Here is a 27,431-nt window from a genome sequence, read left to right on the forward strand (position 1 = left end):
CCCCTCCCCCATGTAGAAGATTCTCCTTCTAGGGCTAACAGGTTCTGGGCTTCGTTTTTCTAAAAGAAGATGTGCTTTCCTTGAAGGCATCTTTTGTAGAAGGGACTAAGCTACTGAGAAAATAACATCACAAAGAGATGTTTCAACAAAACTGATTTTATTTGTACCCTTTTTTTAGATTCCATGTAGAAGCGATATCATATGCTATTTGTCTTTCTCTGTCTGACTTACTTCCGTCAGTATGATAATCTCTAGGTCCATCCATGTTGCTGCAAATGGCATTATTCCATTCTTTTTTATGGGTGAGTAGTATTCCATTGTACATATATATACCACATCTTCTTTATCCATTCATCTGTCGATGGACATTTAGGTTGCTTCCATGTCCTGGCTATTGTAAATAATGCTTCAGTGAATATTGGGGTGCATGTATCTTTTTGAATTATGGTTTTCTCCCAGTATATGCCCCAAAACAGAAATAGAGTTACAGATATAGAAAACAAACTATGGTTACCGGGAGTAAGAGCGGGGAAGGGATAAATAGGGAGATTGGGATTGACATATACACACTACTATACATAAAATGGATAACCAACAAGGACCTACTGTATAGCACAGGGAACTCTACTCAGTGCTCTGTAATGGCCTACCTGGGAAAAAAATCTTTAAAAGAGTGGAAATATGTACAGGTATATGTATAACTGGTTCACTTTGCTGTACAGCAGAAACTAGCACAGCACTGTAAATCAATTACACTCCAATAAATTTTTTTTAAAAAGGCAAAAAAAAAAAGTAAAATGATACCAAAAAAACCCAAACTAATTTTATACAATACTGTAGAACTGGATGGGTGCTAAAATGTGGATACTGATGTTGAGGATAATAATGATGCTAAAGAAACAAAGTACGTGTTTAAAAATATGTTTGTTATAGAGAAAAAAGTAAAAGATTGAGATAAGCATCAAGAATAAAATAAAAATCCCCCATAAGCCTGTTATTCTTAGCATTCTTTTATATATCCTGTTTTATAGATAGATAATTAAAGAAACAGAAGAATGCTGAAAATCCTGTTTTTACGACTTGATTTTTTTTTCCAGTTAATATACGACCTTGTCCATAAAAATATTTTTAGCACAGTTTTAATTTTTGTAGAGGTTTTTTGGTTTCCTCCTCAGCATATATTCTCATTTCACCTTTTGTATCCTTATTGATTTGGGGTCGGGGTGAGGGTGAGGGGGGACTTATTTCCTCTTGTTGAGCCATGACATTGGGTGGAAAGATGCCACTTGCAGTCCTAGGAGTGTACCCTAAGTGGTTTATATCTGTCAGTGCTTCCACCTTCAGCCCTGTGATCAGTATAATAATGGGAACGAAACAATCTGGGCCAATGAGTGATAACGGATCCCAGGACAAGCGGATATCAGAAGGGCCTTTCTTTCTTTGGATGGTGTTTGAAGTGGTGAAGTTTGTGAAGTTCCCTCAGCCGTGTTTTTGTTTTGTTTTTGTTTTTTAATTAATTTAATTTTTGGTTGTGTTGGGTCTTCATTTCTGTGCAAGGGCTTTCTCTAGTTGCGGCGAGCGGGGGCCACTCTTCATCGCGACGTGCGGGTCTCTCACTGTCGCGGCCTCTCTTGTTGCGGAGCACAGGCTCCAGACGCGCAGGCTCAGTAGCTATGGCTCACGGGCTTAGTTGCTCCGCGGCATGTGGGATCTTCCCAGACCAGGGCTCGAACCCGTGTTCCCTGCATTAGCAGGCAGATTCTCAACCACTGCGCCACCAGGGAAGCCCCCCTCAGCCATGTTTTGATCACGGAGGGGGAGCCCTGACCTGATGGAGGAAGGCTTCCTCCTGTGGGCCGATGGGATGGGTGCTGCGCGGTGCCCCTGCGCCCAGTCACTTCCAGATTCAGAGCCCCAGGCAGAGCTTCTGATTGGTTGAGTTCTACCACGTGTCCCCTGCCCCCTCTCCTCCGCACACACACATACAGGGACCCTCCCTTAGAGCACCCATAGTGGAAGGTGAGCCTTCCTCTTCTCCCCCATGGTTCCTCCAAAATACTAAGAAGATATGGATGTTGCGTAGCTTTATGGCAAAAGTCCACCCCAGGTATGATACGCATTCCCGTATCTCCACCGCAATAACCCGTCAGTTATTGAGGACATCTGTTTTTTTCAGGCACTGGGCTAGATGCTCCATGTGTAGAATCTCTAGCCATTACCACAACCCTGTGAAGTAGGTATTTACAGTTGAAGAAACTGCTTTTCCCTTGTTCTGAAAAGGCTTCCCTGGAAAGAGTGGGCCAGAGAGGCCTTGTGTGGAAGAGTTCTGGTCACTGAGGGAAGAGGTTTGGCTCTGCAGTGAACCAGACAAAGGCACAGTCGCGCTTACTGGCAGTTTAACCCTAGTGAAGTGCTGTCTATAAAGAGGGGAAAGAAAACATCTGCAAGTTGCAGGAATTCCAGAAGTACATTCCAGAGCAAAAGTGTTGTGAGTTAGACGGACAGACACCAAGATAACAGAGGAGTCAGGGCTGGGGGATCTTGTTAAAATGCAGGTTCCAATTCCAGAGGCTGCAGAGGAAGCCTGAGTTTCTGCATTTCTAGTCCCCACCTCCTGGTGATGCTGACCTGCCGGTTTGTGGAGCACTTGGGTAGTCAGGTTCTAGGTCATGAATGAAGCTGGACCTCATCACCCTTATTTTCGCTCCCTAGAAGCCCTCCTTGCCACCCATGACATGGCACTCCTGGATGTGTTCGGTATTCTGTGTGCTATGTTTGCTCACCGCATAGAGGACAAAGCTTAGTCATGGCAGGTGAAGGGGATGCCCCATCGCCTCTGCTTATCCTGTGTAGCTTAACTGGAAACTCCTTCGCCTGGAGCTGAGCTCCTGAGTCAGAAAGCATTGGTGGAATCGTGGCCAAGCCCTGGGTGGAGGGTTTCTGGGGAGGAGAGGTGGGAAACGAGAGGCTCTCGGTGTCACCAGTCCTCACCATTGTTGGATGTTCCCCTCTCACTGCACAGGAAACAGCTTCATCTGCAGTTTCCTTCATGAGTGCAGGGAGATCAGATCACTCCCCGGGAGAAGGCAGGAAAGAAGGTGACTTGTTTCCCACTGGCAAGAATTTTCACCTGTGGCCGAGATCCAATCCCAGGGTTCCGCACATTTAAGATGCAGCTGAAGAGCAACAGATTCAGAGTCGGAAGAACTAGATGTCACTCAGGGCTCCCAAATGACCTTCTCATGTCCTTGGACTAGCAACCCAGCTTCCCTGAGACCAGAGTTTTCATCTGTAAAACAGAGATTTTCAAATAGCACAAGCTTTCTAACAACCCTACTGTGAAGAACAGGTGAGAAAATAGGAGAGAACTTTGACAAACAAATAAAACATTATACAATTATAAAGGAGTATTGAGACAAGGGTTCTGAAGCAGCTTAGCTACCCAATTGCCTGACTATAGGATTATGTCCTAGACTGTCAAATCTTATTAGGTGGGACCTAAATATACCCGAGGAAGGGGCAAAGCAGAGAGAAAGGTGTGTAAGCTGCTCAGGAAATCTGTTGTGTACCCTCCTTTTTCACATGGTGTGGTCACTCCTGCCCCCAAGGTTGGGACGCTAATCAGGACAGGGACAGCCAAGGCCAGACTGCAAATTGTGTGCAGGGTGCACTTAGCTTAAAGGTAAAGACATCTACCTACTTTAACAAAGCACATCCAAGTAAGAGGATGTAGTCCAGTTTCTTCCGTATCATTGATACTAAAAATGAAAATACCCCCACACACACACCCAATCCAATGTAAGGAGGGAAAAGAACAAAGAAAGTATTCACGGCCCACTTCTCCCAAAGAGTTACACCCACTCTGGAAGCCTGCCAGCTTCCTACCATTATTCTTCTCCAGCTCCTTGACCTGAATTAACAAACCCCATGGCCTTATTTTGAAGAGATTGGTGCACAAGCTCTGGATAGGTTTCTTGACATTTTGGGAAGAAGCAGGGAATAGCTCAGAAACTATGTAGCATACAGAGCAGGAGATCTGGGACGTGGCCGGAGGAGAGCACAGAAGGTGGGCACTGGTTGTAAATTCTCCCTGTGTCTCAGTCCACCCGGTCCCACAGTCAAAAGGTGTTCCCTAGGAAACTGATGATACTGAACATGAAGGGTACACCAGCTCAGCTCCAAATCTAGGAAAAGAAATGCTGAGGAGGTCAAAGAATCAGCTCTGTTTGCCCAAAGAATGACTCTTCCCTTTAGCCACTGGAATCAGCTGAAATGTTATCTTCTAGGAGTCTCTTTCTCCAACACCATTAAACAAATTAACACCCACCCCTAGACATGTACACACATGGCCTCCCCCGTACCTCTTCCTCTATCTCAGCAATTGGCATCCTATGTTTTGTTTTGTTTCTGTTTTCTCTCTTCCATCACTATAATGCAAGTTCCATGAAAGTCTGATTTCTTTGTTTATTATTATATCCCCACCACCTAGCATGACCTGAAAATAATAGGTGCCCAATAAATACCTCTGATTGAATGATACCCTGGTATCAATGTCCATGAACATTGCCGTCACCTTATTGTTTTAGATTATTGTGCTTTTTTCTCACTCTTCTTACCTCCTTCAATATTTTCCTTAGCCTATTCTACCATCATCATATCATCATATCGTCATATCGTCATCATTACTATAACCATCACATAAAATGGTTTGCATTTCTATTTGTGGAGAATTCGAAGACCATGGCTGTCCATGGCAAGAGCCTCCTGGCAATTGTTCATCGAGAACAAGGGAGACCAATAATTGCACTTCAATTAGACATTTCCCAACCTCCTTCAGGCAGGTTGCTTCCTTCGTGAAACCCACTTCTCAGGGTATGTTTCTCTCCAGGGCATTTATGAAAAGTGACTAGCTTAGTTAGATAAAAGGAAAAATCATAAAATCACTTTCCTGGTGATGTCATTAATCAAAGGCAAACGGTATGCCGATCTTCTAACTCCCTGAATTGCATAGTGATTTCTAAGTGGCAAGAAACACATTTCTCTAGTGTGAGCAACTTTGTCACAGGCAGGAAAATATCTTTGGAAAACGTCTGACATATAGTAAACACTCCACATTTTTGGAATGAATGTGTGGATGAAATCCCCCTGCATGCTTCCTTCCTCCCTCCTATCTTGGTGGCTTGAATATGGGGATTTGTGGTAGAGTTAACTACATGTCCATACTTTTTTTCTCCAAAGCCCAACTGTCCCTGTGTAGCCTCTGTCTTCCTGTACGTAAAACATTCCCTGTGCATCTGGAGACTCAAAGAAAGGACCCCGCCAGTCTGCACATGAAATTTGCAGAACTCCGCTTCTGCACCTGTGGGCTGTGTGATCTGGAATATATTTGTGTTTCCCGCTCACACTTGGAGCAGTGAGATTTGACCTTTAGAAAGCAGTGGTTGAAAAAAGAAAGCAGTGGTTGAGAGCCTGTTCTTAGTTCTTTTAAAATCACGTACACATTGCAAGAGCCGGACACCTCTGCCTACTGAACGCTGAAGGAATGTGCCTTGAAGCCAAGTCTACACAGAATTCCAAGGCAGGGGAGTCAGTGGGACAGGGAAATCACCACAGGGTCCATGCCAACTTTCTGTCCTGCAACTTTACCATTTTTGTGTTACTGGATTTGAGCCAATATGGGAGGCCTTTGGTGCCAAGAATGACCATAACAAGTAGGCTGGGGTTTCCACTGGAGGTTAATTTAAAGGTTCCACCTTCCTTCAGCTCCTCGTTTAGAGTGCATTTCGTTTCCCAAGGCAACCCCAAGATTTTCCAGGCCTCTGGTTTGCTGAGGGAAGGAGAAAGGGGAGGCTAAGCCATGCTCCACCATTTCTTAGTTTATAGCCACCTGTAATCAATCATCAGACCAATGGGGATTTACAAAAACAATTGAATTAGGAAAATACTAATCCCAACTGTCAACGCGATGAGTAAAGTACAGAATCAAAGGGAAGGACACAGGCACCTAGCTTTCCACCTCACTCTCTGAAGACGCCGCATCCAGCTTAACCACTCAAGGCTGCACCACCCTGAGCCACACAGCTGGCACCCCATTAAAAGCTGGCACCCCTGACCCTCATGTGGTTCATAGCCTTTATCTTAGACTGCCCGTCTCCACCCATTTCAAAATCCATGTCCCGAGAGCAGCATTCTCCCGGCGCCTGACTTTTTTAATTTAGAGTCTACTCTCTCCCACTCAAGCCACACATCCAATCAGTCCTGAAGTTCTGATGATTTGACTCTGCTCATTCACACCAACCTTTACCACAGTGGCACTGGTCCTGTCCTGGTCCCACCACCTCTCACCTGGCCCTTGCTTTGTCCACTTCCTGGGCATCCGTAACTTGCTTCACTGACATTCACTTCTCAAGGATTGTGTAAGGTTGTATGTTCTAGAAGTTCTACTCACATGCATCACTTGGGACCAGATATCCTTTCTCATTCTGCTTATAGCTTCCCATGTAATTTTGAAATTATTTGGTGATATCTCCTTAAACTCTCAGCTCCTAGGCAGTAGGATTGTACCTACAGTGCCTGGTGCAATATCTGGAACACAGTAGGTCCTCAAGAAATCTTTGTTGGACAGAAATGATTATCTTCACTTTCCCCCTAAACCAGTATTCTTTGCATTGATCCCTTGACTTTATTCCCTGCCTTGACAGTGGTGCAGACTGCCCTTTGGTGATGCTGCTCTTGGTGTCTTGGTGAATGAGCACTTCAATCCTGACTCCTAGGGGACCTCTCAGTTGTCCTGGGATCCAGCCCTGGGCTCTCAGTAGCCTTTCTGCGGTTCTAACACACTTTTTCAATGAGGATCTAATTCCCAAATGACTTTGAAACTAGGACTAGTGAGTTGAGTAGATAATCACTTTAAATTAAAAAGTCATCCCAGAATAAAGACAGAGAAACGTAGGGTTACATGGAAGAGGCCACAGCTGTAGAGCACCCCGTTGATACAAAGAGCTGGGACGTTAGTAGTCCTAGTACTCAGTTGGTATGAAATCAGTGGTTTTTGTTTTTTTTTCTCCCCTTGTGCCATACAGTAGGTCCCTATTAGTTATCTATTTTACATACAGTAGTGTAAACGTGTCAATCCCAATCTCCCAATTTGCCGACCCCCCCCCTTTCCCTCTTGGTAACCACAAGTTTGTTTTCCACATCTGTGACTCTAGTTCTCTTTGGGGGCATCGATCTGGAGAAAACCATAATTTAAAAAATGTTCTTTGCAGCACTATTTACATGCTGCAAACAGAACATGGAAGCAACCTAAACATCCATTGACAGATGAATGGATAAAGAAGATGTGGTGTATATATACAATGGAATATTACTCAGCCATAAAAAAGAGAAAAATAGTGCCATTTGCAGCAACACAGACAGACCTAGGGATTGTCATACTGAGTGAAATAAGTCAGATGGAGAAAGACAAGTATCGTGATATCGCTCATGTGTGGAATCTAAACAAATGGTACAAATGAACTTATTTACAAAACAGAAATCAGTGTTTTTTCTGAATTCTGGCTGCATACCAGCATAGCCTAGGGAGCTTTTAGAGAAGTTGATGCCCAGGTACAATCCCGAAGACTCTGATTTAACCAGTCTGGGTAGAGCCTGAGTGTTGGGATCTTCTAGAAAGCCCCCTGGTTTGTTGAGCATCCACGATTGAGATGGGATGGTCTACAAAGAGCTTCTTCCCATCTGATTCTCCAGCCAGAGCAAGTCTGGTTCGTTGTGGACTTCACAAAAGCTCAGGTGATCTGTCTTTAGCACAGCTTCAAATGATGCTTCAGCTTGAAATTTCACTGAGAGGAATTCATTGAAAAGAAAAGAAAAAGACTACAAAACGATCACATTTATGTTTTTCTAACAGTTAATTTAATCACTGATGGGCACTGGCACACGTAAATATAAACCCAATGTGAATATGACCCGTTACGTGCATACCTCCAGAGAATGCGGGGTGACAGGCGTTGCTGTGCTGTGACCTGCTGAAGTGACACATGTTTAACTTGATCTCATATTTGGGAAAACTTGGAGATTGGTCTTCATTAAGGTAGGTTGGAGGACATCTTCTAGGGTGAGGGAGCTCCTTGAAAGACACAAGACACTCTCAGATTGCTCACAGCTCACCCTTCCTTCCTTCCTTCCCTTCTTTTTTTCTTCCTTTCTTCTTTCTCTCTTTCGTCCTTTTCTTTCTGTTTTCCTGAAACAAGATGAACATCACTAAGGACATTATAAGTATGTCAACACTGGACACTATAGCTTAAGCTTAAAAACAGTTTTTTGGTGGTTGTTTTTCAGCTATTTCATGCCTGCTACATTGCAGTTACAAGTTCAGAAATTCTGTGTTTACATTCCTTTTGGTCCTGGAAGAACATCCACCTTAAGAAGGAAGTAGCCTAGCAGAGCTTAAGTGAAGGTGTTTGATACTCACTTCATATTCACCTAGGAGACAGTAGATTACATGACTTAGTGATTGCAAAGCAATTAGAATAGTGTCTTGCATCCAGTGAGCTTTAGATAAGTGTCTGTTAAACAAACAAAAAAATAAATGTAGCGGAAATCCTCTATTTTTGCTTCTCTGTGTCCATTTGGGTTTCATTTGGCCTTCCCCAATCAGTGAAATTCAAGTGGGACCAGAAAGCCCGAAGCCCCTTCCCCAGTCTTTTCTGCAGAGAGCAAGGCTTCCAGGAACAGGACAATAGTACGACCTTCATGGGGGCCTTTCCAGCATATATGCCTTCAGTGACCCCTTCCTCCACAAAAAATATTAAAAATTACATTTTATGACTGCTTTAGTATAAAGACGAACATAATACAAGTTGTATTCATTATTATTATATTATGTTTTTCTTCTGATTAAAAAGAACGTAAAACATTGTTGAGGGCTCCTAAAAGTATCATGGGCCCACGGCAATGTGCCTCTTGTCCCCTAGTCTCATACTAAAGGCCTTTATTTGCCAGTTCTTTTCCTCTCCAGGACAAGATGGGAGGGTTTTGTTTTGTTTTGTTTTTGAGGTTTGGGAGAAGGCAGATTTCATAGAGAAATTATAAGTCAAATTCAAAGCAATTCAACAAGTTCTTATTAAGTATCACTATGTTTGTGAGTGCCTGTGTACATTCTCATCACATTCACATACACACACACACACACACACACGCACGCACGTACACAATCTGCTTGATAGGTCCATAATTCACCCACATCCCAAACGTTTTCCTATGAAGAGCCAGACATTCAATGTAATTCTAGTCCCAGGCTATATAATTATAGTTCTTCAACTTTAAGCAACTAAGACTCTGGCTAACTTAGGTTAAGAAAGGAATTTGTTGGAAAGTTACTGGAGAACTCTCGGAATTAAGGAAAAGCCTCATGTCATTTTTCTTGAAGATACTCTGCTCTATTGTGTTTTGAAAGCCAGAGTGAGAAATTTGGGCTAAGTTACAATGTGACAGGAAGCCATCAGATAGATTCAAAGGAGAGAAGTGATGGAAGTGATCTGATTTATATTTTCAGATAACGTCTGTAGCTGCTGCATGGCTAGTAGATTGTAAATGTGTGGGATGAGATCAGGGTAAGTTAGGAGACACACTTTGGCCGCCATGTAAGGAATGACTGGGTTTTGCTAGTGGGAAATGTCCATGTAGGGAGCCATGGACAGAAGCAGAGCATGTTTTTAAGGCCGAGAAAGGAAAAGAAGCATCGAAGTCTCCTCCTAGACGTTCCCAGGCTTTTGACATGACAAACTGGTCAACAGTCATGCTGTTTACTGACGAAAAAGACCAAAAATCAAACGATTAAAAAAAAAACAACAACTGGACAAGGACCATGTTTGAAGATGGTATCAAAATTATTGTTGTGGCAGTTTGAGGGACCAGTGTGTTTCCAATGGAAATGACAAGTCAGGAGGCGGTATCTGCATCTGGAGTTTCAAGGAAAGGCAGGACTGGGGAGACCTTGTTTCAGCTCTTATGAAAGTGATATTTAACGTGATGGATCTGGGTGAATTTCCTAAGTTAAAGATACAGATAGAGAGTAGAAGAGGGCTAGGATGGAGCTCTCAGGTGAGCCCATCCACACATGAAGGTTCCTCTGAGAAGGTGGGTGAGTGGGGAGTGAAAGCAGGAGAGCGAGCTTGGTTGTCCCAGCAACTCTGGGAAGATGCATTAAATTCTGCTGAGAGGTAAAGCCAGGAGAGAGAGGCCGCCAATGGATTTGGTGGCATAGAGGTCATGGGTGACCTTGACCAAGGCAGACTGATGGGTTTGGTGGAAATAGAGGTCTATTAGAATGAATTGGTTTTTATCCTCATTGTATCTAGAACAACGGGGAGCAGAAAATGGGAGTTAACTGGAGGGGTTATAGCCTCGAGGCAGGATTATTTTAAGGATGCATGTTTGTATGCTGATGGCAGTGATCCAGGAGAAAGGAAAATTGTGATGATTTAGCAAATACAGGAGCCAAGTCTTTGAAAAGACTAGAGGACATGAGATCCAGGTGTGTGTGTGACTAGAGCCGTTACCATTTGATGGGAATGGGAACTTCATCCCTTATCAAAGACAGAGGGCAGAGAACAGGTAGGTCAGCAGATATGGCTGGGGAGAAATGAAAAAGCTCCTAGCTAATCGTTTTCTCAATAATGAGGCAAGTTCATCAGCTGAGTGTGGAAGTGGTCATGATGTAAATGATATGAGGATAGAGGGGTGGGAAATAGTTGTTTGGGGGAATTTAAAAGTGAACATGGAAAGGAAATACATGTAGGATGGTCTAGCCACTGTTGAGTGTCCATTTGAGATTTATGGATATGAAATGTATGAGACCAGTCGTTATAGTGGGGTTTTTGTCCAGCAATGTTTAGTTGCACTGAGGCAGTAGCTGTGGCTGCTATTATTAATAATAGTACTAGCTGGTATATATTGAATGCTTACTATGTGTCAGACACTTTTAAAAACACTTTACAAGTGCTTACTTTATGAGATATGTACTATTACTATATCGCTGTTACTATAGGTACAGAGAAGTTAAGTAATCTGTTCAAGGTCACACAGCAAGTAGGGGCTGGAGCCCATTACAGATCCAAGCAATTAGACTCAAAAGACCACATCATTCACACCTCATAATATCATTATTAGGAAAAACAAGGCAATGTTATGTAAAGCATCTAGCACAGTCCTCTGCGCATAGGAAATTTTAGGCAATATGAACAGCCGCATTTCAAGAATAATATCATCTACTCTATAGAATTTTTGTAAAGTTTTAAAAAGCTGAAATATGTGAATTCTGAGCCTGGTACCTGGAACGTATTAATGCTGGTGCACATCTGCTCTGTCCACGCCCCACTAACCCAGGTGATAATCTGATCTCTAAATCCTTAGTCATTTAACCGCTGAGACTGTGTTGCCATGTGAGGCCACTAGGTGGCGCCACTAAAGAACAAGACTGTTTCATTTACTTTCAGATCCTTAACTCAAGATATAGGTGGGCCAGTGGAAGTTAGACCTTGACAACCAAAAGAAGAGTTGTCATAAATAAATAAATAGGTGGCTAGAGAGAGGGATAGAGTTGCATTTCAATCATGTACTGGGGCAAGCAAATTAAACAAAGAGAGTATGTGTATCCACAGAGACTGTTATGGGATAGGCAGGCAACAAGGACCAGTGCAAATTTCTTGGGCTTGCAAGCTAAATAATGAGACAGAAATCTTGCCTACTGTGTCAAAGCCAAGCTATACTACAAAACCGATAGATCCATGGGTCAGACAACATTTCAAACGGTGGCTCGGACACATACGTATTTCCTTTGCATACCGCCAGCACAGGTAACTGATACACAGAGCTGTAACTCAGGAAAGTCTGTGCTCCTGCTATTTCTCTAGCTGCCACCTCCATCCAAGGTCAACAAATGAAAATACCTAGTGTTCCAAGGACCGCTGCCTCATCAGGACTTTATTCCTGGCATCCCCCTTTGTGCAGCACCTACATTCCAGTCGTTGTTCTCTGAATGGCGACCGTCAGCCGCAGAAACAGCCCTGCATACTTTTCCTCTTGATTTCTCTCTAAGCAGTGATGTAATGAGATTGAAATCTCTGCCTGTTTACTGTATCATCACCAATAGCTCAATGACTCTATGGTATTCTGGAAAAGGCATAGATACAATTAAAATATAAGTAAAAGAAACAGCTAACCACCCCACCCCCAGCCACATTATCATGGCCTGGGGGTATATTTTCCAAGTTCACCCTCCCCCCATCCCTGGCCATCTCCATGCCTTTCTACTGTTTCCTGGATCACCCCACTAGGGCCATATGTATCCGTTGTAGCCAGTGCAACTGAGCTCCCCAAACACAGATTCCCATGAAAACCGAACAGAAGAGGAGGGAGAGGGGGAGCATGTTAAATGTCTCATTAGGCCTTCTGTCTGATTCTCATTAGATTCGCTGACTGCTTCTCATTAGGCCCATTGCCTCAACTTCTTTCAGGCCCTGAATATGTAGGCCAGTGCCTATTGTCATGGCTGGTCGAGAAGATCCATTTCATTTATTCATAAATTGAATGTGGCCTCTGAAAAGTCCCAGGCAATTTCTTTTGGGCAAATTTAAGACAGCCTTACTGTTGTTAGTTGCTATTTTTTCGAGCAATCCAAAGCAGGGGAGGCAGAAGAAATAATTTAAAAGACCCAGCACGAAAACTTCCAACCCTGCTGCAGAACTGGGGCACGGGGAGGTAATTGTTGCAGCCAAGAGGCCAGCCTGATGTGCAGACATCAGTAACAGGTGACATCGTGGGCAGAGTCACAAATACCACTGGGTTCAGAAAGTAACCGTTGCGGATATAACCAGAGGCCCAGCGGGCAGGGTAGGACAGAGGAGAGCTGTCAGGGCCCATCAGTGAGCTACAAGTTCTGTCTTCTCTGCGCTCTGGGAACGTTTGTCCAGTGTGTTGGATTAAGAGGCAGATAATAACACAGAAAAGTCACCATGCAGTTGAATATTCTACAAGTTACATGTGTAGTGCTTTGCCCTTGTGAAAAGAAATCACCTGTATCTCAATGTTCTTCTGTTTTCTGTCTTGATGTTTGAATTTCTCAGTGAACACGATGTGGTCCCAAGATGGTTTTGAGAGTCATCTGGTGCCCCAAGTCTGAAGTGATACTTCCAAGGAATTACTTTTTTTTTAAAATTTATTGGAGTATAGTTCATTTATAATGTATTAGTTTCAGGTGTACAGCAAAGTGAATCAGTTATACATATATCTGTAAGGTCGGATCTTAACAAACGGCACCGCGAAACAGAGGAAAGCTTCAAGTGAGCTTTATTAGGGAGCGCTCCCGGGCGAGGTTCACTGGTCCGAGAGAAAGGGGCCAGAGAAGTCGCGCCCAGGCAAGGGTTGGGCAAGATTTTATAGGGGAGGAAGGGAAAGGGGTGTGGTGAATCTGGGAGGGCGCAGGGTATTCCTTATTTGGTGGTCTTTTCGGGTATCCTGGGGGACCGTTAGTCCCGCCCCTCGAAAGGCGGGAAGGCTGGGCTGGGTTCAAAGTCCCCAGGTCAGTTCCTGGAACTGGGTGGTCCGGAATGTCTCCAGGGCAGTTTCTGGAACTGGGTGGTCCGGAGAATTTCGGTCTGATGCAACCTGTGAATCTGATTGTGTTCCCCTGCCTCGGGCCAGTTGGCCTTACAATATCCACTCTTTTTTTTTAGATTCTTTCCCCATATGGGTAAAGAGTATTGAGTAGAGTTCCCTGTGCTATACAGTAGATCCTTATTAGTTATCTATTTTATATATAGTAGTAGTGTGTTTATGTCAATCCCAGTCTCCCAATTTATCCCTCCCCTCCTTACCCCCTGCTAACCATGTTTGTTTTCTACATCTGTGACTCTATTTCTGTATTGTAGATAAGTTCATTTGTACCCTTATTTTAGCCAAGGAATTACTTTTCTTTTTCCTAGACAGTCAAGTTCAAAGGAAAATCAAATGCTTCCCCCTCAACTGAAATCAAGTACTTCCCCCTCAACTGAATGTGTGATCTGGGTTTGTTAGAGGCCTTTAGAGGAAAGTCAGACTGCCCAAGAGAGACATTTGTGAAAGGGTAAGATTGGACACCTTCTCCCTGCCCCGTGCCCCGAGGCAGAGGGCAGAGAATAGGTGCCTCCGTATGAAACCTATTCCTGCTCAGGAAGTGAGGCGGGTATTCCCTAAGGAGGGAGGAGGGGGTGAGTCAGAGAAGAGGCAGCGGGTGTGGTTCCTTCCAGACATGCTCCAGCTGCTGCATAAGCCGGAAAGACATGGTCACTTCTCCTTTGTGGGTTTTGCCTGAATTTGCAGTGTCCCATTTTTGAGATAAAACTGGAATCCTGTTTTTATCCTGTGCTATACGAAGAATTTCTGTCTCGGGACATGGCCATATCAACGAAGTTGCATAGTTTTTAGGTTAGTTATTGCCTTTGTATCAGGGTATGTGGTCAGTCGTAGAAGGACCTACATCGAGTTTAAAGAATAGAACTTTCTGGTATGAAAGGGCATGGTCATGCCAAAGATGCTTCTTTGAAAGTTTTTCTTTCCTTTTTTTTTTTTTCCCTTCACCTTCAACATTGACTTCTAAGCGAGTTTCAGCATCCTTGGTGAGCCACCCTCATCCTGCTGTAAGTACTCTCACTTTGGAGGACTCAACCTCTGAGCATTTCAGGAAATCTGTATCCCAGACCGTGCTCATTCACAAACCTTCACCAACAAAAACTGTTTTTCTCCCAATTGGCTCACGGAGTTCACTGTTTCATGAAGCCCTTCTAAGACGGCAGGTCTCTGTGCTTTAATATCTGAAAGAGAGATTCTTATTGGTACCTGTGGGCCATGATTTTGGGGATGACATAAAAATTTTGGCTCCAAAGCTCTTTAGCAAAAGCCCAGTTCAGAGACAGGCTAGGACAATGGGCTGAAAATGATCTTGGCCTTTCAAGTGCTTTATCCTGTCCAAAGTTCCAGTGTGAGAACCTGATCTCCCAGAAAGTATTTCTTTTATTTGCCAACCACAGAGAATCACTGACAAAACTAATTAAAGAATTTGAACCTCATTCTGTCTTTTGTTAGCTGACCCTCAACCAGGGGCTGGACTTGAAACAAAGACGGGCTGAGCCAACAAGATATAGAATGTGAGGCTCTCAACCAGGGTAAAGAGGACTGCGTGCGTTCATTCGCTCAGAAAGAGCTACTTGAGCACAAAATACCTGCCCTTTTCCCCCCCCTTTTTTACAATGGAAAACGCGTTGGGTTGCCATCAGAAATAATGAAGTTTGAAGTTCCTGAAAGTTATTCATTTATTGGACTCGACTTTCCACCCTTTTCTTGAATTCCAGGAGCCAGGTCAAGGCAATGAGCTCTCATGGAAAATTAAGCAGTTTTGCAAAGGTGCTTAAAGAAATATGCTTGTTTCAGGTTTCAGACTCTCAGGGGGATGATGGTCGTTGACTCCAGGCTTAAGACAACGATGAAGACTTCCAGGTAGGAATGGACTTAGGTAGAACCTGACCGGTCTACCTGAAAAGCCTCCTGCCCCAAAATACCTGGTCTTATCCTGGATATTCACCCTTCTTGCTTTTTTTTTCCCCCCTACATTTTAAGATTGCACAGTTTGGCAGTCATAGTAATGATCACATGGAATGGCATTTATTGACTGAATATCTTGGCTGATTCAAGAATGACTATTCTAAGATTGTGGAATGATTTCTGAAAGTTACATAATCATCCCCTGAAGTGAAGGGATCCATTATAACATGCATCTTCATTAGTTTGTTAGACAAATGACATAAATTCAAAGAAGAGGGGCCTCAGGGAGGCTCCTGGAAAAGAAAACATTATTTTATTGATCTGGAAAAATATTAGAATTAGAGATTCAAAATTTATTTTTAAAATTGAAGAATAGAAACACAAATACGATTTCATTTTCAAACATATTTGTTTTTAACTTTGGTAACAATAAAACAAAGATTTTCTCAGAGTCATCAGATAAAAATAAAGGGTGGGTCTCATGCCTCAAGTTGTCCACTAACCCGACTTACTGTTAACCTACCGATCAGTCTGCACAGTCTGGTTTGATCAGTGGAGATTGCCCTCATTGAAAAGACTTTTCTAAAAGCATTTTACATCAAGTCAAGGCCTCCTTAATCCAGAATAAAGCTAAGTATATACAAGAGTGACTAAATGTAAACAAAAGGTCAACTCAAGCTATGCGCTCAGAATGGGGGCTCACATGCTTCTCTCCGAGTCTGGCTGGAGCATCATTTCTGCTGTGTGCCTGCCTTAGGATATCACCCAGGGAACCGGATGCAGTGCTGTGGCTTGTCTTCTAATCCCGTCACTCTGGAGCCCTAGCCTTCAATGCCAGATAGATTCTCTTGCAAATGACCAAATACTTGACTTTGAACTTTTTTTTTTTTTGCGGTATGCGGGCCTCTCACTGCTGTGGCCTCTCCCGTTGCGGAGCACAGGCTCAGTGGCCATGGCTCACGGGCCCAGCCGCTCCGCGGCATGTGGGATCTTCCCGGACCGGGGCACGAACCCGCGTCCCCTGCATCGGCAGGCGGACTCTCAACCACTGCGCCACCAGGGAAGCCCTTGACTTTGATATTTTAAGGAAAGGTTTAAGATGGGGTGATCGATGAGTGAAAGTGTATTATGCAATACCAGAAGTGTGCAAAAAGTCAGGAAAAGAAAAGGGAAATAAACATTCTTGGATTATTTGACCATGAGAGCATGAAAATTGCTTTCAATAAAGCCTTCTATGACAATGGGGTCTTGAAGGAATTGCAACTGAGATCCAAAGAAAAATGAGATAGCCGTATGTATTTTTTTTTTAAATCTCTGTGTTCAATTGTGCTATGTAGAAGCCACTATTTTCTCCTCCCTTAACAAAATCTTGGGTGTATTCCATAACTTCCTGGTCACATTTGGTAATTAAAACTTAGTGTGGCTTAATTTAAACCCTTAATTGCATATCCAATTTACAGCTAGAGCTGCGACTCTGACTGTTTAGAAAGAGGATGGGGGCAAGATCTGGCTCTGGATCAATGCTGTCCTCTTCTTCCTCTAGACCTAGATACTTGGGAGCCTGAAGCAGGGCTAGGGGACTCAAGAATCCTTCCTTAAATGTCCACTCACTCTTGGGAGAGAGGTACCTCTGGACATTGTTCTGATTCTTCCTGGTTCCATCTACTACTGGTGGTTTCACCACAGGTGGAGTATGTGGGTTTTTAAGCTTCCCCCCACCCTCCCCAATTCAGCCATGTCTGCCATTAGCTCTCCATCCCAGGTCTTGACTTGGTGACTATTGAAGGAATCCCATGGCTCCTGCACCCAGCACCTCTGCTAATATCTGGGCTCCCTCAGGTGGAGCCAGTGAAAGGCAGGGGTCCTCTTTCACATCATCCAAGAATGGAAGGAAACTAGGTGGGCTGGGGACCATCCTGCCCTTCCTAGGTATTTCCACCACAGTTCCTCCAAGCTCTGATACTCATGCCGTCAGAAATTTCTAGGCTGAAAGAAGGTCAGGGACTTGCCTGGCGGTCCAGTGGTTAGGACTTCACTTTCCAATGTTGTGGGGCGTTGCTGGTTGAACCCCTGGTCAGGGAACTGGGATCCCACATGACTGGCAGCCAAGAAGCCAGAACATAAAGCAGAAACAATATTGTAACAAATTCAATAAACACTTAAAAAAAAATGGTCCACATTAAAAAAATCTTTAAAACTATTTTAAGAAGAGGGCCACAGGTTGCATATTCCTACATGCTTTGCCGCCCCTCAGGGCTGCACACCAAGCTCCCCCAAGAGCTCTAGCAGCCACTCTGCAATGGAAACATCCTAAGGGAAGGTCTGACACCTTTGGAGGTTCGGAAGGCCTCCAATTAAAGAATGCAATGTCAATTCCCCTTTATTGCAAGTACCCCAGTCATTATAAATGACTCTTCTGGAGCCCGCCCCCCTCACTTTGTTTCAGAAGGGGAGACATACTCTTCCCAGCCCCTGGCTTAGGGTGAGAACAGACTGGTACCAGTGTACTGTCATTCCCACATCGCCCCCTCATCTCCTCTAGACTGGGGAGGGCCTGGCAGGATGGTGCTTGGTGGCAGTGGGACCATCCTACTGCCTCTCAGACACCCTAAAGTGTAGTTTCCGGTCCTCATGCACGATGGTTTCTTTATGGGTCTTGTTAGAATATGAAGGTACCTCTGATTCCAATGGTATTAAATATCTTGTTATACTAGCAAAATTGGACATGACTTAAAAGTGACTTGTTTGGGGGGGGGGGAAATGTGGTTCCAAAAAATTCAAGTTCTATGGTAAGTGATGGGCAATTGAATGAAAGATTACATTTCACATACCCTGTTTAAACCAGTTTTCTTTTTTATATTTGGGGCTCAAAGAATAAGCTTTTTCTTCACGAAAATTAGAGAAAAGAGGCTGAATTGAGCTCACCTTCCCAAATCGCAGGCATAGAGCCACAGGATGGATAAAGGTAGAGTCATGAGCATATGTTGTATCACATGCCCCCTGAATTCAGCTTCCAGCTTCCAGCTTAAAGATCTTTGGGTCACCCACGCATCCATCTTTCCTTCCATCCTTACACCATCCATTCATCCATCTCCGTGTCCTGATTGCTATCAAGTAAATTGTTATAACACAGTGTTTAATTATGTGGTCCACAGGTCAATTGCACTAGAATCATCTGGAGTATTAACAAGTACCCCAGATAAATCTGATTAAAGTTTGGAAAACTAATGAGAAATTAAAGTTTGTGAAACTCTGGGCTACACTGCAAACTATAGTGTGGCCCTTTCTCACCAGTGAAATCAGTGGTCAGCCTCATCAGTGACGTTTTCCCAGGCATGAATGGCCTCGTGAAGAACCTTCCCTTGAGACCTGGTCCAACGTGTTTTATTCACATGCAAACTGGAATGTGCACATCTGAATAAAGTGAGTCTACAAGTGTTTGCTCAGTATGTGAAAGGTTTCTGTAAAGTGCATTCAGAGAGTTCAGATCAAAAGTAAACTGACTAACCCTAACCCTGCCCGATAGACTTATACCACCCAATAGCAAGAACTCTTCACCATCTGAAATTATTGTTTATTTATTTGTTTTTGGCTCATTTTCCACCTTTACAAATCGGAATGTAAACTCTTCGATATTAAGAACGTTGCCTGCTTGTTCACTGTGATCCCAGCACCTGGATTAGTACCCAGCACGTAAGAAGCATGCAGTTAGCTTCTGTTAAGAACTCAGTGAGGGCTTCCCTGGTGGCGCAGTGGTTGAGAGTCCGCCTGCCGATGCAGGGGACACGGGTTCGTGTCCCGGTCCAGGGGGATCCCACATGCCGCGGAGCGGCTGGGCCCGTGAGCCATGGCTGCTGGGCCTGCGCGTCCGGAGCCTGTGCTCTGCAGCGGGAGAGGCCACAACAGTGCGAGGCCCGTGTACCGCAAAAAAAAAAAAAAATAAGTCAGTGAGCCACATAAATATATATGTTTTTGTTTTTGTTTGTTTGTTTTGCGGTACGCGGGCCTCTCACTGCTGTGGCCTCTCCCGTTGCGGAGCACGGGCTCCGCATGCGCAGGCTCAGCGGCCATGGCTCACGGGCCCAGCCGCTCCGCGGCATGTGGGATCTTCCCGGACCGGGGCACGAACCCGTGTCCCCTGCATCGGCAGGCGGACTCTCAACCACTGCGCCACCAGGGGAGCCCACACATAAATATATATGAGTAGAACACAAATTTTGCCAAAATAATCAGAAGGCACTGAAATGGACTGGGGATCACAGAAGGTTGAAGAGTGGTCGGGGTTGATTTTGGAAACATTCCTAGAGGCATCAATCTTGAGCCAAAATCTGAAAACCTTTCTGAAAGGTGTAGAGAATGGAAAGTAGAAACTTGCTGCTCCTCTGTAGACTAATTCAGGCAGAGGCCTTGAAGCAGAAATTGAGAAATGGATTTTGAAAAATCAGAAGCCCAGCTTTGCTGGAGCAGAGAGACCCTGGAGAGAAGGAACACATGAGATGGGACACCGAGGTGGAGCAAGTGGAGGCAAGTTGGAATCAAGGGTCAGAAGTTTCTATTTGGTCCAGATGGTAACACGAAGCCACTGAAGGGCCATGTTTACACATTTTCAAAATCCAATTAGAATACCACATGTTTTTATGGTCCAGTCCCCCATTTTGGACCCATTAAATAAATTAGTTGAAAGAGAAAAACAAAGGGAAAAATAAAACGATGTGTCATTCAATAGCATTAGGAAATCATGGGATAAATGTGTGAAGTTGGACTGTTTGACCTGGAACCAAATTAATCCAAATGTGGTCTTGATGACCGAGTCTCCAGCTGAACAAAGGCCCACGCCAATGTTTGACAATATGAACAGCTAAGAAGGAAAAAAAAAAAAAAAAAAGATGGTGGTTTGGGTGAGGAAAATAGGCATCTCTCTCCCTTTGAATGGTTTAGACATCCCCCTAATGAGGGTGGAAGGCTAGGACAGCTGATTTTGCATGCTCGATTCCAAGCTCTAGAGTCTAACTCTTCTGTAAGAACACTGCTTGAGACCCAGGAGGAAGCAGCTGTTTGAGTGGAATTCCCTCTGGAGGGGAAGGAAGGCCAGCCATCCAGATGGGATCAGACAAAGAGAGGATGGGAGAGAAAGCAAGAGAGCAAGCCTAGGACTGTGGCACCTACTGCCCGTCCTTTCCTCAGCCCTCGCCACAAATTAGAACCTATAGAAAATGGTGTGTAGTGGCCCAACAAGAGTGGGAAGACAGAGAAAAATGCTGTTTTCTTGAGACAGTCACCGTCCTCATCCTCCTGTGCTAGGACGATTTCACTGTTTAGAACCCCATGACTCAAAGTGTGGTTCCCCAACAGGGGCATCCATAACCCCCAGGGGCTTCTGAGAAATACAGCGACTTTGACCTCACCCTAGACTTACTAAGGAACACTCTGCACCTTCACAATCTTTCCCAAATGATTCGTAAGCATGTTAAAGTTTGAGAAGCGCTGTGTCAGAAGATCTGGAGCAAAGTAGATAAGAGAAAATTAGAGGTGAGAAAATTAGAGGTGAGAGAATGACTGTAAGCCCCTGGGACAGGAAGCAGCGTAAGTAGTCCCACCCCCCTGCCAGTGGAACTTGGACAGTTTACAAGAATTACTGCAGACCCACCCACTTATATCCAACCATGGAGACTCAGACTCACAGATGTACACTTGTGCACACAAATAGAAGTCCCTGGGAGTGCATCGGTGGGAGAATTTCTGCTGTGTCCAACCTCAGATCAGCTTGTTTTCTTTACAATATGACTTCAGAGCTACTGTCTTTTCCCTGAATTACACCCAGTTCCTTTCATCAATTATGTTTTATGTTCTTTCCCTGTTTTACTTCATACTCCACTCTTGAATCTTTCTTGAGTGCAGCCCCAGGTCAACCAATAACTGGCAAAGCCAAATCAAGACAGTTAGAACCACAGTTATTTGCCGTTCAGCTGGAAAAATAATGATCCCCCAGTTTCTCAAGTGTGGAAATTTCTAAGAACCAGCCTCTTTCCAGGGCCTAGGGACCCTCCCACATTAGTTCCAGTGAGCTTTCCATCACTCGTAAGTATTTTCTTATACTCCTCAGGAGGGTCCAGACTCGATTAGCTCACACTCCACTGTGCCTCTTCCCATCATCTCAAAAGCTCCTTATTGCCTTTCTGTGTAGTTTTTAAGTCTCTGTCAAGGGCAGGGCACTAACCTGACTTAGGGCAGCAGTACACGTCTGACGAATCTGAGTTCAACCTGGCTCCAGGTGTCTGTGGCCCTGGTCAAGTTCCTCAGTCTTTAGGAGCTGCAGCTTCTTTACCTGTAGAATGGTAATAATAATACCAGCTGCATAGAAATTTGTCATTATCAAAGAGGCAATGTTACCTAAAGCTGTCAGCATGGCACCTGCCCATGGCAAGTACTCAAAAAATGATAAGTGACAGCTAGCTTTACCTTTGATGGTAAATTAGATAATCTTGACTTATAAGAAGCATCAGTCTATCCAAATGCCTCATTTATACTGTGATTACTTCACTTCTCTCTGGACAGGGCTACCCTAAGATTCATGTAGGTTTTAGGTGAGAAGATTGTCTATTCAACTGCACTACTCTTATATCCAGAGAAACTGAAAGAAAAATCCAGTAAAAGAATGCAGAGTCAGGAAGTGTATCATGATGAAGCTGTGGGTGTACTTTCTGACTCTCAGGATCTACGATGAAAATCCTAAATAAAAGGCAAAGAGCTCGACCTTGTTTAAGTATTTCCACATTCAGAACTCTTGTCAATATCTGTATAAGCGGATTACACGGCTGTCAGCACACTAAGGCCGTCTGCAAGCCACCATTGATAATCCAAGTAAAGAATGTCTGATAAAATCTTATACTGTGATTTTGTTTTTTTAACTAAAAAGTCACTTCTGTGATTGCAGAAAGTTTTGTCCCACGCAAGCGACTGTGCTGTTTCCTAACAATGATAAACACAAATGGCATCTCACTACAAACTGTGGGAATACGACATGATTTCTGCTCTTTTGGCTGACCAGTCATTTATCACAGGTCATTTACATAGGGCTGGATGGCTTGGTAAACTAATCACTGACCTCCTTCATGTAGCACTGCGTTCTTAGTACATCACGTGAAATTAGTTTGATCATTTCAGTTCCTTCTCCTGGGAGCCACAGCCCAGTTCATAGACAAACCAAAAGCAATTTGGCTGAACCCACCAGCCTGAGTCCACATCAGGGGACAAGAGTGTCTTTTTTTTTTTTAAGTGTACATTTAAAAATATTTATTCATTTGTTTGGCTGCGTCAGGTCACTGTCGCAGAGCACAGGCTCTCCAGTTGTGGCGTGCCGGCCTTAGAGTGCGTGGGCTTAGTTGCCCCATGGCAGGTAGGATCTTAGCTCTCTGATCAGGGATCCAACCTGCGTTCCCTGCATTGGAAGGTGGATTCTTAACCACTGGACCACCAGGGAAGTCCCGAGAGTAGTGTCTTGATGTTGGATTCAGGGACAGCCAGTGAGTCAGTTCTGACTTCTGAGAAGGAAGCTTTGGCTGAGGACAGAGATAAAAGTACAGTAATAGAAAAAAAAAAGTGATGTCTGTGTGTGCATAGGTATACATATGCATGTATTTTTGTTTTTTAGAACTTTGCAACGGGTTTTCATTTTTGCTTTCTATCTATTACAGTGTCTGAAACCTAAAGAAATACCTTTTCTCTTCCAATTTGGATGTGTGTGTAAATATCATTTGTCTGGACTCAGCACACTCAATGCCATGGTTTCTTGGTCTCTATCTGCTCTGAAATCAAGCTTTGTACATGTGTGTACGTGTGTGTGCATGTGCGTGTGCGTGTTTATGGCTGTAGTTATGAGCTAATGGAGGAAGGCAAATATTCTGAAAGAATTTCAAGGGGCTACCTAATAAAAGTTTGATCATGACATAGATTATCTGCTTTGAAAAAAAAGAGAAATATCTCTTTAGATTTTTTTTCCGGTGGTTTGTTTATCCTCCTGATCTCGCACAACATTTCTGGTCTCACACGCTCTTCCAAAACTTTGCAACGCTTCAACAAAAGGTGAGGTCTAAATCCCCTGTCTTTGAAAGTGTGCCTTTTTGTAACTACCCCAATGAATAAAATATCATGGATGTGAGGCTACATGACTTCTGAGGCTGCACCATTAAGAGCTTACAGCTTCTCTCTCTGTCTCTCTCTGTCTCTCTCTGTCTCTCTCTCTCTCTCTCTCTCTCTCTCTCTCTCTCTCAGCCTCTCTCCCACATGTCTTGGGAACCCTGAGCTGATATGTAAGGAGTACACCCTCCCTGAAAAAGGGAACCCTCCTACACTGTGAGTGGGAATGTAAATTGGCGCAGCCGATATGGAGAACAGTATGGAGGTTCCTCAAAAAACTAAAAATAGAGTTGCCAGATGACTCAGAAATGCCACTCCTGGGCATATACCCAGAGAAAACCATAATTCAAAAAGAGACATGCACCCCAATGTTCATCACAGCACTATTTACAATAGTCAGGTCATGGAAGCAACCTAAATGCCCATCGACAGAGGAATGGGTAAAGAAGATGTGGTACATACATACAATGGAATATTACTCAGCCATAGGAAGGAATGAAATAGTGCCATTTGCAGAGACGTGGACAGCCCTACAGACTGTCATACAGAGTGAAGTAAGTCAGAGAAAAACAAATATCGCATAATATCACTTATATGTGGAATCTAGAAAAGTGGTACAGATGAACTTATTTGCAAAGCAGAGGTAGAGACACAGATGTAGAGAACAAACTTATGGATACCAAGCGAGAAAGGGGGGGTGGAATGGACTGGGAGATGGGGATTGACCTATATTATACACACTACTATGTATAAAAGAGATAACTAATGAGACCCTACTGTAGAGCACAGGGAACTCTACTCAATGCTCTGTGGTGACCTAAATGGGAAGTAGATCTAAAAAAGAGGGGATATATGTATATGTATAGCTGATTCACTTTGCTGTACAGCAGAAACTAACACAACATTGTAAAACATCTGTACTCCAATAAAAATTAAAAAAAAAGAAGTACACTCTCCCTGAAGCTGCCGTGCTGGAGGCAACCTGAGGAGAGACCACACTGCAGAGGGAGCCGTGCCCGAGAAGCGCAGGGGTCCAGCTCCCAGCTCTCTGACTTTTCTCAGCTGAGGCAGTAAACTTGCACGGGGCTGAGGGAGCTTTCAGACGACCCCGCGCCCTACCCTCACGCTGCCCTCGCCCATGTCAGGTGCAGCCAGCCTCCCAGTCGAGACGGACTCATCCAGATGGGCGGAGATCAACTGTCCCCACCAAATCCTGTCCCAATCACAGATTTATGAGCAAAATAAATGTGGTTAAGTTACTCCATTTGGGGGTGGTTTCTTACACAACAACGGATAACTGGAGTACACACCATGTGAAATTAGCTTGATGATTTTTTTCCCCTTTGGGGAGTTTTTTTAAATTGGGGGAACCGTAATCTAATTCCAAGACAAACCAAAACATTTGACTGAATCCACCAACCTGGGTTCACACGGGAGGGCAGTTGTGATTTGATGCTGATTTGGCGAAAGTCAGCGGCTTCTGAGAAGGAGCCTTTGCCTGGAGAAGCAGATAATAATATATATTTTTTAAAGTGTGACAACATTGTACCTATGCCAGTTTCTTGGTTTTAATACTGAACTGTGGTTACCTAAAACGAAAACATTGGGGCAAACTGGATGAAGGGTACACGGGATGTCTCTGTGAAGTTTTGCAACTGCAAGTGAATCTAATTGTTTCCAAAAAAATTATAAGTGGCTGTATATGAGTACATGTGTGTGTGTGGGGGGGTGGACGATGTGGTGAATGGATTGAGTTGCAATGGCCAATATTCTGGTGGAACGTCCAGTGACTCTTTAATAAAAGTTTGATCATTACATATATTAGCTACTGTTTAAAAAAGAAACATCAAATTTAGATATTTTTATTAATTAATTCGCGGCCGCCCCATCAGTCTCACATCAGATTTAAGAAGTGAGAAGGGGCATTTTACTTGCACCTCAATTTTCACCACTTTCATACTGGAAAACCATTATAAGTATTGATAAAAGGGATCTGAAAACTGTAAAAGAATCCCAGCCTCTCCTGGTGGGTTCCAGTTTCTTCCAGGCTACTGAGAGGACTTGGGGATGTGACTGCCAGGCTGGAGGTGATAATCCCTGAAGGGAAAAGCTACGAAACTTGACATTAATCCCAGGAATCAGTTTGAACTGATGACTAAAGAGATGTTTTTTTAAACAACGGAAAATGAAACTAGGGAGAGTTGCACGGCCACACAAGATCCCTAAGAAAACTTTTACTCAGCTTTCTGAATTCCCTTTCTGTTTTTATCATTAGATTTCTTTTACTGCTAGGTGAAGGAAGATGGCAGACATAATACCTTAGGGATCTGACACAGCATTCATACCCAGAGAAGCAGGTTGGAGAAACTGGGAATGACCAAATGAAAATGTAGAGCATAGATTAGCCCACGTATGGCATATACTGGAAATCTATTCATTTCCCAATAACATACCTGAGAATTGTGGGGTATTTTTAATTAAAAAAAAACATTTTTTTTAAATTTTTGGCCATGCCACACAGCTTGCAGGATCTTAGTTCCCCAACCAGGTATCGAACCCGGGCCCCCAGCAGTGGAAGCGCGGAGTCCTAACAACTGGACTGCCAGGGAATTCCCAGAATTGTGAATTTTTTTTTAAACACAAGGACAAGTATTACTGCAAGCAGAACTTTTTAATTAAAGGGGAGATACAATTACAGGCAGGAGATATTGATGTGGATCCTTAACACTGAGAAGACTTTTTCTCCCCAGCAGTCTGGTTGGTCATTGAAGGAGTCAGGAGTGAAAAGACGGACAATGAATTAGAGCTGGAACTCAAATAAGAGCCTCTTGTCTCAGAAAGAAGACTGATTAATTGATAGTGGCGTGAATGGAGGCTTTTTGCTTTGCATGGTTTGATGGCGTGTGCATGCGTGTGTGTGTGTGTGTGTGTACACACATGCTGATTTTAAGCGATTGATGCAGCAAAATAGTGTAGATGATTACTGAAAACGGTTGTGATCAGCGATTTTCAAACTTGGCTGATCATTACCTCCTGTAGTGTTTTTAAAGTGTAGATTCCCAGGCCCTACTCCAGACCTTGTGAGTCAGAATCTTTGAAAGTAGAGCCCTAAATTCTAGATTTTTAAGTGCTCCCCAGATGATTCTTAGTATCACTCAGGTTTGGAGAACTAGGTAGGAATGAATGGATGTTTCAGTTTCCCATCCTTCAAGGGACACTGGCATTAGGCCATTTCTATTCAACTGCGCTGAGGTAACAAGACTGTCCATGGGCCATTCCTGGTGGAGCCTTTCAGACAATGAACTCCCAGAGACAATGGCAGACCCAGTGTGAACTCTCTGCTGTGTGGGAAACACATTCAGAGTGACTTTATTTCTAGATTTGTCTATTTTAACCCAGGAATCCATTTACACATATCCCCCCAAATCTCTTTCCTGCTTCCTCCCTTGAATGCCAACAGTTCACCACACAAAAAGTCCCCAGGCTGTGTGTGGCAGTAGGAGTGTGTCTGCCAGGAGGCAGGCCCTCAGGGCAGACCCCTTCTCAGCCCGGTGTCTGCATTCAGAGCGGTTTCCAAGATCTTGTGTTTCAGGGAGTCCTCCAGACTGGAAGGACTTGTTGTTAAAGGGAATGGGTACTCATAAGACTGGTTCTTTATGAAAACACCCTGACTGGCCAGATTGACAAAGGAGAAGGGGTTTTACTCAAAAATGGAT

General features: G+C 43.8%; 1 protein-coding gene across 3 annotated transcripts in view; it reads left to right on the forward strand.

Annotated features, from left to right (window-relative positions):
- Positions 1 to 19,447, forward strand: part of SUGCT (succinyl-CoA:glutarate-CoA transferase) — a 793,918-nt gene extending 774,471 nt beyond the window's left edge. For all 3 annotated transcript variants that reach the window (XM_089917071.1, XM_089917070.1, XM_022593044.2), the window contains one exon: positions 1 to 19,447. This exon is cut by the window's left edge and continues 81,056 nt beyond it. The gene's annotated coding sequence lies outside the window, so the exon portion shown is untranslated.
- Positions 19,448 to 27,431: the final 7,984 nt, after the last annotated feature.

The sequence above is a fragment of the Delphinapterus leucas genome, chromosome 9, assembly GCF_059928025.1.
Source record: "Delphinapterus leucas isolate spDelLeu-1000000601 "Yukka" chromosome 9, BTC_Dleu_Yukka2, whole genome shotgun sequence".
NCBI classification, from domain to species: Eukaryota; Metazoa; Chordata; class Mammalia; order Artiodactyla; family Monodontidae; genus Delphinapterus; species Delphinapterus leucas.